The sequence below is a fragment of the Aythya ferina genome, assembly GCF_964211825.1.
Source record: "Aythya ferina genome assembly, chromosome: 10".
Classification (NCBI taxonomy): Eukaryota; Metazoa; Chordata; class Aves; order Anseriformes; family Anatidae; genus Aythya; species Aythya ferina.
The window spans coordinates 14,892,658-14,908,992 of NC_140306.1; the positions used below are offsets into that span (position 1 = coordinate 14,892,658).

At 45.7% G+C, this 16,335-nt stretch overlaps 1 long non-coding RNA gene across 1 annotated transcript in view; it reads right to left on the reverse strand.

Annotated features, from left to right (window-relative positions):
• Nucleotides 1-16,335, reverse strand: part of LOC311442057 — a 253,673-nt gene that overhangs the window by 212,424 nt on the left and 24,914 nt on the right. Inside the window, exons 5-6 of the long non-coding RNA XR_014696436.1 lie at nt 15,365-15,611; nt 14,966-15,054 (exon numbers count right to left, since the gene is read on the reverse strand). This is a non-coding gene — a long non-coding RNA (uncharacterized lncRNA). The remainder of the gene's footprint in view (nt 1-14,965; nt 15,055-15,364; nt 15,612-16,335) is intronic.

The following is a 16,335-nucleotide window of genomic DNA, read 5'->3' on the forward strand; positions in this document are numbered from 1 at the left end:
TATTAAGGAGGCTGTTTAATTAAGCACATACTCACTGGCACATCTGACACTCATACCAAGGTGTCTGTGCTAAGACAAATAAAGTCTTTCTTCTGCAGTACAGCCAAGGAGACTGTAGTCAAATCTATTCTTAAAACACAAAGATAACTCTGACTAAGCAGCCAAATACCACACTGTGGAAAATCTATATAAGCGCTAAGGGAATTGCACATCTTTTCTGTAAAGGGCTAAATGAGATCTGCATGTGCTCCTGAGATGACTGACACAGCCTGACTCAGAGTCACACCAGAGATGTCTGCTGCATCACAGAGGAGGATGGAAACATCTCGTGCTGTGCTGCTCGAGTCTACGCGGCTGCTCTTCAGGAGCTTTTAAGACACCAGCAAAGGCCCTGAGGAGCACAGAGGGAAGGAGGTGAAGTGGGATGTGCCAAGTGGGGTGGCCTTTGCACCGTGCAGAAGGATTGGACAAGCAGGGAGACCTTGTCTGCCTAGAGCATATGTCCTGGTGTCTGTTTTCTCTCCTGCTTTTTGTGCGCACGCTGCATCACACCGGAACACCGTGCAATATACAAAATGCATCATTTTAACAGCAACAGACCTGTTAAGGATGGCTTGTACATGTGCCTCTTACACAGCAGTGCCTGCAAGGAACAAGCTGCCTGGCAGTATGGTACAGCGATCACTCACTCCCTCGGCCACGATAGGGACAAAACTCTAAATACGTTTCAGTTGAACCACCCACGTTCTCCACATGCTCTGCAAAACATAAAATACCATTTTATATTCTTCACCAGAAACATTTCTGTTCCTGTCCTGCCCTTTTCCTGCTGTTTCTTTCTGGTGCGGATCCATTACTTACAGAAAACATGTCTTAGTTTAATTACAAGCTACAGTTTAATCATCTCACCAGCACTTCAGGGATGTTTTATCACAACTGACCCACCAACACTCAAGTCTACAAAATATTATCAGAACACACTGTAATTTAGCACTGAAATAAGCCAGCTGAGCAAGTCTATCAGAGCCAGGAGCTTCAATTAAAAGCAGTTTGATCCCACCTCCTGCCCATGGGCAGAAAGAGCCCATCCTGTCAGCCAAACCGACCTTTGTTGGAGATCCCACACAAACAAGCAAACACAGGGACAAGGAACTCTTCTCATGCTGCTGAGCCTTCCTGGCAGACACCTTTAAGGTCTGCAGGGTTTTCACACAGGTGTGACAGATCTCACTGCTGCAAACAGCCCCCATTAACAGCCTGTGTTTCTCTGCCTCATGACCCTGCTTTAGCGCTCCAGAATTTTAGCATTGCAAGACTGGGACTCCTGAGCTTGCAATTCCCCTGTTGACCTGGGCAGCCACCTTTTATCACCTCCCGTCTCCCTGGTTTCTTTGTAGCCAGGGACCTATTATAAGGGATGAGGTCCAGAAACCACCTGCAGAAAGAAATAACTCATTTTCTTTCCTCAGAACTTGCCCACAGGACACCAGTCTTCTCAGCTGTCAATTCCTACACTTCAAAAACCCCCTCTTCCTCACAGCTCGACCAGCTGACCCCAGTGTCTCCAAGGTGCCAGCCAGCCCCCAGGCCCACATGCCCCAAGAGCAAAGATCTACCTGAGTTACTCGTGGGCTGCTGCCCCACCTCTCTGCCAGCAACACCCACCACCGCTCTTCTCAAACCCATGCACATGCATGGAAAACAAGTTTCCTCTTCCCTGGGTTCTCACTAAAATTGCTCTTCCTTGAAAGCTGTCTTTCCAGCCCAGCCACAGCCTTTGAACACAGGTTCACATGCCTATAGGTCCATCAGCCTCTAAGAAAAAAAGAAAAAATATAAAAATAGTAGAAACCTGCCAAGTACCTGTGAAATCAGGTGTGTTATCTCTCTTCTGCCCTTCTCACAGTGATCGAGCTTCCCAAAGCAGAGAAACTCCAAATCTGTTCAACCAGCACAACTCTTAACTTCATCTCAGAGCTGCTCTCTCCCATCTGAATTGAATCTGAACTCTTCCCCAACCGAATCACAGAGGGAAGGGTTGTCACCTGCCACTGCAATTAGTGGGTCCATCAGCTGGCATGCAGCTGATGAGTAGTCAACCCACCTGGACCCTGCCTAACACCAGGTGACTGAGGCCAGACACTTACCTGGCCAGTGTGCCAGGCTTTCTTTCAAGAACATTTTTACAGCTACTTCCACATTCCTCTGCAACACAGCAGAAACAAAGAGGGTAGAGAGTCTAAACACACAGTGGTGACAGAATCACTGCATTTCAAAAGGCTTTAAAGGTATTTATTTACGAAGTCAAAGCCTCCTTTGTCCTACTCACATGCATTTTAGGCATCCCTGAACATCCCCCTGTTTAGATGTATCTGGGCCTGGGGAGCAGTGGAAGCCTGACCCTCCCATTCACAGAATCACAGAATTTTCTAGGTTGGAAGAGACCTCCAGGATCACCCAGTCCAACCTCTGACCTAACACTAACCAGTCCTCCACTAAACCATATCCCTAAGCTCTACATCTAAACGTCTTTTGAAGACTTCCAAGGATGGTGACTCCACCACTTCCCTGGGCAGCCTGTTCCAGTGCCTCACAACCCTTTCAGTGAAGAAGTTCTTCCTAACATCTAACCTAAAACTCCCCTGGCTCAACTTTAGCCCGTTCCCCCTCGTCCTGTCACCAGGCACACGGGAGAACAGGCCAACCCCCACCTCGCTACAGCCTCCTTTAAGGTACTTATAAGGAGCAATAAGGTCGCCCCTGAGCCTCCTTTTCTCCAGGCTGAACAAGCCCAGCTCCCTCAGCCGCTCCTCGTAGGACTTGTTCTCCAGGCCCCTTACCAGCTTCGTTGCCCTTCTCTGGACTCTCTTGAGCACCTCTATGTCCTTCTTGTAGCGAGGGGCCCAAAAGTTACCAAATTTTTATTTATTTTTTTTTTTTTTAAGGTTGAGGGAAGTACCAAGCATAGGGAGCAGGGCTGGTCAAGGCACTGCATCCAAACCAGTGCCACAAAAAAAAAAAAAAAAAAAAGGCCAAAGATCAAAAGGAAGAAGAAGGTCTATAAAATGCAAAATGGTGCAAAGCTAATTGAATAATTAAAGCAACTTAAACTGCCCACAGCTTGTTCCTATCTCTGCTTTCAATTTCCTCCTTGAAGAGCTGACTGAGGAATGTCTCACCTGCCTCCTGGTGCCAAATTTCAGGCCAAGAAGGACTTTTCCCTAGAAGACCTCATCCAGCGCAGCTACCCTTTATCCATTCCTCTGCTCCCAGGATAGTGGAAGAATTTTCCCTGCAGTACTCCTAGCCATCAGCACTCTGTACTTCTGCCCTCTTTTGTCTTGCAGGTTTTAAGGTAACTGAACTGCACTGTGGCAGGTATGGAAGTTCAGCTCAAAATGAAGCGTTTTCTTTCCCTTCCAAGTTCACCTTCCCCTTGCAATATACAGCCACTAGTTGTATTAAGAGTACAAGTCCATCATAGCGTGACTATGGTATGAGCGTCCTGCTCAGCAGTTTTTGGAAACTGATAAATTCTGATGGTTTTCGATACTTATTTTTTTGGCAGAAAAATCATTCACTCAGTAATGACCCAGGGACAGGAAAAGAAGCTCTGAAGATACATGGGATCCAGCTGGTGGATGTTTTCCAGAGCCAATGCCCCCTGCTCACAGAAGTCAGAGTTTACTCAAAATTTAAACAAAACCTGTTAACAGAATTCAATAGGACAGTTAGCTATGGGTGGGTCATCATCTGTGATACACTCAGCAATGCTTTTGGGATGCTTGGGGTGTATTTGTGAATTTCAAGCTCTTGTACAGTTTTAGGGCTAGGTACATTTTTTGTGATCAAGAAATGCCTTGCAACAATTTCTCTGTTTCTGGAGCTAGAGGCAGGGTGACACCTTGCAGCAACACCTTGTGTGTTTAATACCTCCCATCACTTACAAACCCAGCTCTGGCAAAAGGTGGCAATTGTAGTTTTCAGTTTGAACAGTCAGCATCACAATAAAAATGGGTTGCTAGCATAGGCATACAGTAAGAAACAGCAAAAGGCAGCTTCGTAATACGTGCACTTGTGTGTGTCAAAATAATTGAATGTGACAGAGCTGCTTGGGACTCAGAAGTGAAAATATATTTGGTTCTCAGAGTAAGTATCTCTTTGGCAAAGACCTCTACACTGCTGCCATGAACTGGTAATGATGATTTCACTGGACACAGAGTCATAGTCTGGTTTATCTCAGGACAGAAATAGGATCACTGGGTGTTTCCGTGTACACAATGGCAATCAAGCATCTCAGAACAGAGGGAAAAGTAAATATAAAGGGTAATATTCAGAAATAATGCCATTCTAATAAAAGCTACAGTCCTGACCTAAAGCTGTCCTTCCAAAAAGAGAAGCTGAAATCTCAGAGATCTCCAGGACATGATCTGGGGCAAGCTGCTATGGATGTCCCTGCTGGAGCAGAGGCTTGGACCAGATGACCTCCAGAGGTCCCTGCCAGCCTCGTGCTGTGGTTCTGTGAGTTTGGAAAGTGACAAAGACCTCTCTGCCCGTCTTCAGAGGCAAGCTCTGCACAACAAGCTACCCCTGTAATGATGGAGGAAAAACTAAATTAGTCTCCCTGCTCACGTATGTCTCATGTTGGGCAGACATCCAGCAGTACAGCTTTAGGAGATGAAAACCACAACATCATGCTTCCCAAAACTCGTGATGAAAAGAAAACAAAAGCACCTAAAAAGAATGCAGGGGGATTTTGACATGGTATCATTTATTATTTTTTTTTAAGGCTGGTGCCCAGACAGGACTGCTTTGCTCTATCATGATAATCAAATGACGCTCTTTCCTCATAAGCCCTAAGAAAAATGGTTTCTTGCCAGTAAGCCTCATCCCTACTTGTGTTTTTTGACCCTGTTTTCCACACCCCCGCAGTTGTGCTTCATTGGGAAAATATTCCACAAGCTGCTAAAGAACAGAGGCAGCATCTCTCATGCCTCTCTATAACCAAAAGCATCAAGTGTAATCATCAAGAAATGTTGCCCATTTTCTCTCTTCACAAAATTTCAGCCCATTTTCTCCTCTTTATGGTAGAACAAACAAATAAACAAGATCTTTCTCTTCATCTTGTGGGTGAAGGCTTGGGAACCTGATTTCCATTTCAATTGCTACTGTGGACTTGCACAGCGCCAAAAGGGGGCATTTCAGTAGTCTACACTGCCCTCCAACAGGTACATATTTCTTGTGGTTCAGAGGGAAATTAAGGATCAATAGCTCTATTAGCAAATCTTGGTCTGAATCACTGGATACTGTTGTTCCAGATAAATCAACTTCTACAGAACAGTTTCTGTTTTATAAATAATAACCTTCCCAGGGAGGAAAAAAAAAAAAAAAAAAAAAAAAAAGAAAAGAAAAAAAAAGGATTCAATTTCTTTTCTGCAGAATTCTAAGAATTTGGAAAAGTAATTTCTTATGCCAACAAAATTGCCAAATTCATATTATGTCACCCATTTTTTCACAATCTCTTTTCAATCAGTGATACCAACTGAAGATTCTACTCAGCTCCCAGATGTCCAAAACCAAAGAAGCTCCCCAGCATTAATGAGACTGTCCCAAACAGGAGGACACACTGGTTGGGATCTCGGTGACTCTTTCTGCCAACACTCAGGTCTGAAGGACTCACTGCCTACTCAGATGTGACTTTTTTTTTACAAGGGAAAAGCAGCAGAAGCACACCTGATGAGTTTTGGCTTTGGGATAAATTTTGGGATGACATTCTAGAGGATCAATCCATTCTAATTATTTTTCATGAAGTGATTGATGAGGAAGACAGAAACAAATGTAATTTCCTGGTCACATCTTGCTCTGGTTGAAGATGAGCATTTCAAAGCAGCAGCTCTTGGCCAATATTTGCCCTTTTTTAGGGACAAATGATGGCAGACAGTCATTTACACACTTGTTTCTCAAGTTCACAGATGCATTGTGCTTGCCTCTCACATGCTCAGGTTACTTCAGAAGCCAAATGCCACACATGATTCACCTGGTAGGGATAATGAAAGAAATGCCTACATTTCTGGGTATTCACCTTTGGCCTCTGGCATAAGCTCTTAGTAAATCCTTAGATAATGAGCTGATAAGTAATAGGTCACTCCAGCAGAAGACAAGCTGAGACAGCTGTCTGAGGAAGCCATGAGGTCAATGGAAAAGTTTACAACATATCCTGGAGATAAGAAAGGAGATCATCCAGCCACTCATTTTCTGAGGAGAAGCAGATTTTCAACACAGAGAATGCATTGCCTTGTACTAAAGACCAAAGTTTCAAACCCGTTAATAAACTTAATGGTATCCCCGATGAATTACCATACTCCAAGGTGCTTGCCCCACAGCCTATTGGCACCAATGTCCTGAATGAGCCACCACCCTTAAAATTCTGGGCTGAAGCCAAATATACTCCCCCCCACATGAGTGGTGGTCACTGCTATGCATGGCCAGAATCTACAGAGCCAGTAGGCACACACTGAGCTAACTTCCATATTCCACTGTGCAGTGCTGGCAGATCTACCTCCTGCCAAGCCACCAGCTCCATCCTTCTGCTACTGCTGCACAGCAGGAGAGCAGCGAAGCACAAGTATCAGCAATGCTGGAAAGAAAAAGACTGTGTCCATTCAGGTATGAAACTAGAACCTCAGCTACACTTTGCAGCTACAGCAAACGTAACCTGGAGCACACTTCTGAAAAGCCTAATGGTCACTTCTTAGCTGCACCACTTTGCAACATCTGGTATATTTTGTGTGTGCCCAGGTTCCCTAGGGGTGTAAATTGCTTTTTCATATCCACCTTTCTCTCACACCTCCAACATTTCACCATATTCAGAAACTTGGCTGCCAACTTAAAGCAGAGCCCTCAATTCAGAGCAACGCTTAGAAAAGTTGTGGCAACATTTTTTTTCCCCAAAAAAAGAAACTTGCAGTGGACAGCTACAATTCTTTCTGCAGATCATGTTGAAGCTAGCTACCTTTTACTATTTTCAGTAGCAGATCCGTGGTTTTCAGCTAAGGCCTGCTTTCTAAAGTTCAATACACAGAAGTCTCAAGGTCAAGCCATGCGCACTGACTCAAGAAGCAAGTTATTTCTACCCATTGCCTACTTCACAACTACAGGAGAGGAGGCAGAACAGTTTGCTGAGGGTCACACAAGAGAAAGAGAAAAGAGGATTCCTACTCCCTATATTTAATTACAGTTTATCCCAGGAACAGAACAGGTGTCAGGCTAACAGGGTTGTGCCAATTCAAGTCAGGAAGAAAACAACTGCTGGTGGTCGCAGCAGAGCTCCTAATTCCCAGCTTCCCTCCCAACAGACATGTTACTGTCATGCATCCATTATGCACGGAAGGAAGCATTCATCACAAAGTATATCAAATAAACAATCAGTTGCACTTCCTGCATGCATCTAAACTGGTATAGATACTAAAATACTATTCCACATGCAGCTACTTTTAACTTGGTAAATGGGTGGATATATTGAAGAGTAAACACCACTGATCAAAGGATGTCTAGTGTAAGAGTAGCAATCTTTCAACACCAGACCCACTGGGAATGTAAGATTTGCCTTTGTAAAATAAAACCTGTACAGATCTGAATCCTGCCTCTTGCACAAGCCACAATCAGTCTTGTAGGGAAAACATTCTCATCCCACCAGCCTTCCAGTGTTGGGAGAGGCAGGATAACATGGGAGTTCCTCCTAGCTGCTGCAGGTGACAGCTTGAGGTTAGTAGATGAACACGTGCAAAATCTCTTTGATGGAGCTAGCAGCATTTTTAAGACATTTTTTGACTCATGATAATCCTGGATGGCAATAGTGAATTGCTTCAAAATAGATTAAAAACATGTGAGTAAAAGCAAGAGATGGTTACTACAGTCAGCTCCCACTGAAGAAGTGTAGTGTATCTTTAGTTGTTCCATGATTTTCAAAGGGAACTACATCCCCATCTGTATGGTCAGGAGTAACAGGGCTAATGGATTCACCTAGAGTAACAACTACTTCACAGCAGAGCCTCCTCAAGAGGCCAACATCTGCTGTACTGGTTCAGGACAGCCTAGGAAAATGAAGATCAAATCCGATTTTAAAAGAAATGCATATTCTTGAGTTCAGTTAGCAACTAACAGGGGACTTCTTGCACATGTGAGAGCTCTGTATACACATTAGCACATTGATTTAGAGATGACAAGGAGCTTAGGGCCCACCTTAACTTGTTAGTATGCACGCGTGTTAATAAACGCATACTAAGAACTCGCCTTTTCTCCCTTTGATGATAGGGTGGATTGTGCAGACTGTAGGAACAAGCTTCGACAGAGGATCTCGGCAGAGTTTGAACTGTTGGGAACACTTCCTTCTGTCAGCACATTTGGCTGGGAACTTAGAGGAACGTAACAAGCATGGGTGACCTCTCTGACTCCCGAAAAATTAGAAATTGAGAGTTGAAATTCCACACACCCTACAGAAACAAAACCTCTCCTGACAACATACATAGATTACTGTGACATAATTGATCTAGTTAAGGTTTTTCTCCATGGGAAAACTTAAGACATTCCATCTGAAGACTTTTGAAGGCTTTTTAAAAGAACGCTTGCACAAAATAAACTTTAAGTGTTGCCCTGTCGGTTTTAAAGTTATGTCTGCTACATAACTTTAAAACCAAGTCAATAAATCCTGAAGGAAGCTGTCTTCACTGGTGAGGTAGAAATAACCAAGTGATAAGTCACCACGCAGTGATGGCTTTGTATTTGTCAGGTATTATCACAAACATAACTTATACACTCTACACAAGACTTCAGTACATTTCAAATCCATGTCTTTAATGTTATGTTACCTGCTGCTATAATGTATATAACCTGCTGTTAATGTTATCTGTTACCTGCTTGGCGAACTTCCTCCCCAGGTTCCTCATTCCTTTGTGATGGAGACCCTTGCCCTGGAGAGGATGTCCCAGATTTCACATGGGCTCAGGTCTGCTGAATGAAGTCTCCACATTGCATCCCGACACTCAGAAAATTCTCAGGGAGCAGTAAGGGGAGACCTGCTTTGTATTTCCTGCTGCACCAGGCAATTTGAATGGCCTAATCTATGGCACAACTAGATCTTCAAAAGGTATTTTGGCTCCAGAGTCCCTTACATAAGAGACAGGCAAGTCTGAATTTCTAAGAACCTGCATCATCGTCTTGTGTCAATACAAAATATATAACAGGAGGTGCACAACCTTTCCCTAAGTTGTAAGGACATCTAACACCCACACTTGTCAAAAGCTACAGTACTAATCCTAAAACAACAGTGACCTCTGACTCACAGCTCGCTGCCAGTGGCCTGATTTTGAAACTTTGACAGGAGAAAAAAAAAAAGGTAGAGCTGAAATTTCATCTTAGTAAACATGTAATTTTGTACCTGAGGAGCCCTTCCCACAAACCTTTTCACACTAAATCTTCAGCAACTGCTTACACTTCTCAGACACATTTGCAGCTATCACTGGAATCAGTAGGTTCCAGAATAGATGAGAACTAGCTCAACTAGCTCAGTAGATGAGAACTAGCTCAACAAGTTTGGGAGAGGAAAAAAAAATGTACTTAAAAAACACACACACACAAAAAACAACAACAACAACAACAACAAACACCTTCAAACTTCATGGCAATTAAGAATGACATTGGGAAATGGTATCTCAAAAGTTCATTGAAAAAGCCTCCAAAAGAGTTCAGGCATCTTGTTTACAGGAGGGGACATTTTTTCCGCACAAAATTTCCCATACATCAAATGGCTCATATATATTTTTATATGTAAAAGAAGCATCAGCACATGCACTTCCCAGCAGCGAATACTGAGCCTTGTAAGCTCTGTATACGCATTAGCACACCCATTTAGAGCAGGGAGCTTAACAGTCCACCTTAACCTGGTAGTGCACTCGTGTGTTAGTAAATGCACATTAAAAACCCACCTTTTCCCCCTGCGATGACAGCATGGACAGTGCAGGCAGTAGGAATGAGCCTTGACAGAGGATCTCAGCAGTACTGGAGCAGCTGGAAATCCTTTCCTAACACCAGGTCAGCTCCAATGCTGTCACCACATTAGAAGCCCAAACTTAGATAAGCTCGGGATATTTTTAACATCTTATTGATAATCACAGCAGAGCTGTGTTACTTTACATTTTACTTGGCAGAATGGTGACAGGAATAATATAGAGAAGATTTAAGATCTCCAAAGGAAGAAAATTCTTAACAAAGTCCAAGACAAAAGCAGGCTAAGTTTAGGAGTAGGAACACATTCTGGTTTTGCAATAATTAAGAGTCACACAACACCTGTTAGCCGTATAAGTGAGTTATGCTTCACAAGGGATGACAAGAAAACTTTCTTCAGCTTTGATTCAAGTTCTTCGCATCTCCTCAGCTTCCTGCTTCCAGCTTAATCCAGTCCCAAATCTCCAGCAACACAAAGCATTCTTACATATGGGGAAAACAAAATTATCTCGATTTTCTGCAGTGATAGGATTTTTCAGCCTTGATTTGTCTCCACAATACTCAGAAAAGATTCAGAGGAACACGGTGCGAATACCACTTTGATGAGAATCCGTTCCTCGTAGCACATCCAACAAAGCTCCTCTGGGGCAGCAGCAGGCAGATGTACCAGGGGCTGCTGGGTCACCCAAATCCCTCAACTCAGGAAGAAACAAGATAGCAGAGGGTCCCAGTGACAATATAGCCAGCCCACCTTACCCTTCAGTAACAAATGGGGATCTCCAAGAGGTTGCAAACATCTCCCAGCCATTCCCAATACGTCCCTTACACCTTGCCCTCTGAGGTGCACAGTGCATGCAGGAAGATCTTGCCTATAGCTTCAAAGGGCAGTAAGAGCTTGCAGCCTCCACCATCTACACTCATAGAAGCCTCATGGAAAGGACGAAAAATAGGTTTTTCTTGCCATCAGCTTGACACAAGCTCAAGGAAAGAAGGGAGCAGGAGGGATTTAGTGCAAAACAGGGCAGAATTACACGTACACGTCACAGGTTTCTTGCCATGCAGACTATTCTGCAGAGCACTTTGCATGGCTGCTCTTTGTCTGGTGGTGGTTCAGGATTGCTCACAGGTTACCAAGGGCCACGTGGCCACATAGTCAATGCTGCCCTCACCCAAGGAGATGACAGTTCAAACAGTACAGGCAGGAAAACACTCGAGGTCTGAGTTCACACGGCAAGAGCTGAGGAAAGCTCAAGAGGCTGTGACAATTCCTTCTCCGTTGGCAAGGATTATTATCGTTTTTAAGCATGTATCCATTAAACGGGCAGGATATATTGCTCTCAGTGTGTTCCTGGGTACGTGTGCATTGTAGGCTGCATCCCCTACAGCCTGACCCGCCACACCCCAGCAGAACTCCGGGATCAGAGGGTACAGATGCATCCTGGCCAACAGGCACCCCCTGGTAAGGTACCAACAGGGTTTATCTGGAAAGAGGTAACAGGAGGACAGGGGGAAGTGGACAGTGGCAGGCGGGGAACATCAGCCTGCAAGAGGAACAAGAGTTGCAGAAGGGTGGCAGAGGAGAGGGCTGGTTCCCACTGTAAAGCTGCCTCCATATCTTGGAAACTGCCTGCAGAAGATGCCATGTTTCCTTCTGTGTATTTACCTGCCCCTCCAGAGGAGATGCTAGCACAACAGGGAGTGAGAAGGGTGACCAGGCAGTGCCCCTCGCAAGGAAACCTCCCCTCTCTCCCCTATTCCCATAAAACTGACATATCTAATCCAAGCATTTTTCTTTCTTTAGTCTGGCTCCTTTTCTCTGAGGAGCCATTTCCTCCTGTCTGTTGTTGATTGTTATTGCTTCTTCTCTGTAACTGCATTTGTCATGATCTTTGCTTCCAACTAGCAGGCAATCACACACATCTCTTGTTTTTCAAGGAACCCGTTCAGCGAGGATTCTGCAAAAGAGCAGTTTTTCTTTTGGTCCTGGGAGGTCGCAAACCCCACAGTATGGGAGAGATTGCAGATCCCTGCAGAAAACACTGGAAGTGTTAGCAGCTTAAAACACATCCGAGAAACAAAACCCCAAATCCCCAAGCATCCTTCCCTTAGACTGGAAGGAAGTGTTTGTCTCGCCAACCTGATGGGTTAAGAACTACATCACATGCCGTGCCCGGAATGCTAATGAACTTTGTAACTAATGAGTTGGTGGGAACCCACTTGCCACACTGCTGAAGGCCACCTTCCCCAGGGGGTAGACAGGACATCCCCAAAGCCACACACTCTTGCTTTGCTGTGCATGTTTATGAAGCATTTCTGACTGATGAGCCTTTCAGAAGAACCATTCCTCCCCTAGAGACTTCCCAGGGGTCAGAGAGCAACAGGACACTACTTCATGCCACGGAGTATCAAGTGCAAGCTGCTTCCCAGGGGATGAGGAGTTGAGGGGGTAATAGCCAGCAGGACAGGGCCCCATCCTGCAGGGCACCCAGAGGGGCAACCTCGAGTCCAGATCCATCAGGCGAATTCTTGGTGACGAGGCAGGTCCAAGGTCTAGCCAGGAAGTCAAGCTGCAGGTCTGAGCCCAGTGGCAGTAACCAGGGTCAGACATGGTCCAGAAATCACCAGGCAGGTCCGAGGTCAATCTGGGAAGTCACCCCTTGGAGCCAGGCACAGGCAGGGCTGTGGGAGACAGGTACACCTACAGCACAGCTCCGCAAGCACCTGAAGGTCCAGGACAGAGCTGAAATGGAGCCCCCGAACCCATGGGCAGGGGCGTGGGTAGAGGCCCCAGGTCATGTCTGTCAGGGCAATGAAGGCCGATCAGGTGCACTCGGGGCCCTGACACTTCACCTCTGCAGTCACTGCAGCCCCTTCCCCGCTGCCTGGGCCAGCAGCACAGCCAGACACCAAAAGAGGGACTTTGCCACCATCCCTCTTAGGCAGAAACTTCATGGTCTTCACAAGAGATGAAAACACTCCAAGATGAGAGGGGTGCCATCCATTCCAGCCTGTGTCTAAGCCAGGGCAAAGAAGATGCAGCCGAAGCCAGGGGCCGTTTCCTCACCATGTGCTGCTGTGCCTCGGGCAGAGAGGAGCAGCTACAGAAGCGGCACAGCGCACGCACCTCCTGGGCCAGCAGCACTGCAGCATGGTGACAAAGGCACAGAGGTGCAGGAAGCGATTACACCTCCAGGTAACAGAGCTGCAAAGCTGAGTAAGCAACCGGTTATTTGCATTCATCACCAAGCATGGGGCTTTCATTAGAAACCAAACAAACTAAACGCAACAACGCAACAGTGTCAGTTGTTCATACAGGCAAGGGAAGTTAAATAGCCTCCTCCAATGGATGCTGTAAAAGCAGAATGCGTGGGATAAGAGTGACAGTAGCATTGGAGAGGCTGGAAACTGGCCAAAACGCAACACCCTGCCGCACATACACTCCCTGCGCGTTTTGGGAGAAGTTCAGCATTTCTGGAGCATCGTGGAATGCTCCTTTCCGGGTGATTTTTAACTCAGTCTTCAGACCCCAGCCAAGAACGCACTCTGCAATAACTGGAAACGTCCAGTAATCAAAACCAGAAAAAGATTTCCATTCCGTTGCTTAGTTTTATCCCTGCAATGGTACTCTCTGACCCTGTGTCAGAACATACAAGCTTACATTCAGAAAGATTTAATGAAAAGTATGCAATGGTCAGAGATCCTGCTGCCAGGGGAGGAGGGGAAGAGAGAGAAAGAGGAAAAATATATCAAATAGCTTATAAAGAAAGAAGCATGTGCACTTCCCAGCAGAGGATACAGTTTTCTAAGCCATACCATTTGGGGAAGCTTCCTCTAACTGACACTTCCTTGAAGGCAAAAGATAAACAGATCGTGGGGCCAGTGTAAGGGCAGTGCTGCGCAGCTGCAGCAGTCTCTGAGAAGGTCCCACTTGCATTGCCTTGGCTTGCTTCAAGCTCAGAGGGAAGGTTAAGCTGAAGTCACCTGCTCTGTGATTCCCCATGTATGCAGAACTGGCTGCAAAAGCATGCTCCAGCCTCCAGCCATTGCAAAGGGAGAGGCAGGCTCTGCCAGGCACACATTTTTCTGTAGCTATCCTTTTAGAAGTTGAAAATAAAGGAAGAATTCCCAGAGTTGTGGGTATCAGCATGCCTGTTAACTCCTAAAAGAGGGGTTTGGAGGTGTCAGGGCAACGCACATTCCTAGAACTGTTTTTCTGAAATCACAACTCTGGGAATACAACTCTGAACTGGTTGAGTCACCATCCCTGGAGGTCTTTAGAAGACGTTCAGATTTAGAGCTTAGTGATATGGTTTACTGGAGGACTTGTTAGTGTTAGGTCAGAGGTTGGACTCAGTGATCTTGGAGGTCTCTTCCAACCTAGATGATTCTGTGAATAGCAGGGAAGGAGAGAGCTTGGCTTTCCATTCAGAGAAAACAGTCAGCACCACTATTTTGGGTTGGTTTTGTTGAAGAGCAAACTGAGCAATGAGACACACCAACATTTTCCAGTTCAGAGATCCTTTTTCACTGCTGATTCCTTCCCAGGCCCAGCACAGTGTGCATGTACTCCTCCTACCCAGCCCTTCCAACCACGTGTCAGTTCGTAGCTAGGTGAAGCTGTCCAAGAAAATACAGCTTGCCAGATGCCATGTTTCCAAAGCCCTGCTGTAGGTGCCTTCACCCAGACCTCCTCTTTCTCTTCTGTTCCCTCTTGGGCACGGCAGCCTTGCTCCTCCCCAGCAGCCCTCATGCCCCAGGGTACACTTTCCTGTGCAAGCACACGCCTTATGTGCTCAGGGAGGGAGCTAAGGAAATAATCGTTGAGACTGCAGACAATTTAGAAATAGCCTAGGAAACATTCCTAAGCAGACCAGCTGCCTTCTGGATGCTCTAGAAAGCCTTAGTTGTGCTGATGCTTCTTTTTGTGCACTAAGAAACTTAACGAAATTCCCTCCAGGCTTACCTGTCCCCAGACTCCTAGACCAGGCAGGCAGCTCCACAGCAGTCATCTCCATGGCCCACCACTGTCTCCGACAAAGACTGAGCTGGTACCTAGGTAAGAGACAGAGCAGGCTGAGAATATATTGTATTTCCCTCCCCAGACCCTAATTATTAAGTCAGCCAGCAATCATTTTCAGCTGAAGAGATTTATTTATTTAGCTTTAGATGGTTTGTCTGTTTAGTAATTCCCAAGAGGCCTTTCTTTCAGACACTCAGTACTGTCCTTCTTTGAAGACAAGTAAACATCTTGCACCCAGAGCATCTTTTAAGGGGAAACTCTCCCCATTCTACTGCTTTGGACATCAAGAACCCCCCTTTTTCATTTATTTGAATCCTGACTCCCACTGCCCTCATTCATTACCCTCCAGTTCTTGCATGGAAAGAGAGGAACAGTCAGTCCCAATGTGCTCTCTAGGTGTCTCCAGACTTGGCACATCTGTCACATTCCTACAGAAGTCATTTCTTTTCCACACTGTTCCCCTGCCCCTTGTATGGAAGCTCCCAGGCCTGGGCTTGGAAGGCCACACCAGCAGCATGGAGCTAAAGGCTGTCATGGTTTAGCCTGGCAGGCAGCTCAGATCCACGCAGCTGCTCGCTCACACGCCCCGCTGGGACAGAATCAAAAAAGGGCCAGAATTCATGGGCTCAGATAAAGACTGCTTAATAAGACAGGGAAAAAAATAAATGAACAAAGCAACTGCTCACCATCCACCAAGTGTTGCCTAGCTGATCACCAGAAGCCCCCCAGCCAAATCCCCCCAGTTTTATTCTTCAGCATGATGCCATATGCCATGGGACATCCTTTTGGCTATCTGGGGCCAGCTGTCCCCTCCCAGCTGTTCACACATCCCCAGCCTGCTCGCTGGCAGGGCAGTGCAAGCAGAAAACCCTTGAGTGCTGCTCTGCAGCAACTAAAACATCAGTGTGGTATCAGTACTATTCTCATCCTGAATCCAAAACACAGAACCTGATTAGCTACTAGGAAGAATATTCACTCTATCCCACCCAAAACCAGGACAAGGTCATTGTCCAATCTCAGGCCAAAATTCCCTGTTGGGGGGGGAAACACTTTATCCCCCTCTGAATTAGGGCTGCTTCTCCACAAGGGAATTTGATTCACGCTTTCACAAGTAGAGAAAGAAAACACAGACAAACATTCTTCTTTTACACTTTTCCTCCCTTTGAAACAAAAGGAAACACTCAGAAAGCTTCTAAAAGCGCAACAATCCCTTTCTCAGAAGAGCAAACCCAAAGATCATGACTCAGATGTGGGGCTAACTTCCTCATCCTATTACTCAAACCTTTGACCTCCAACATTTCTCCATTTCTCTG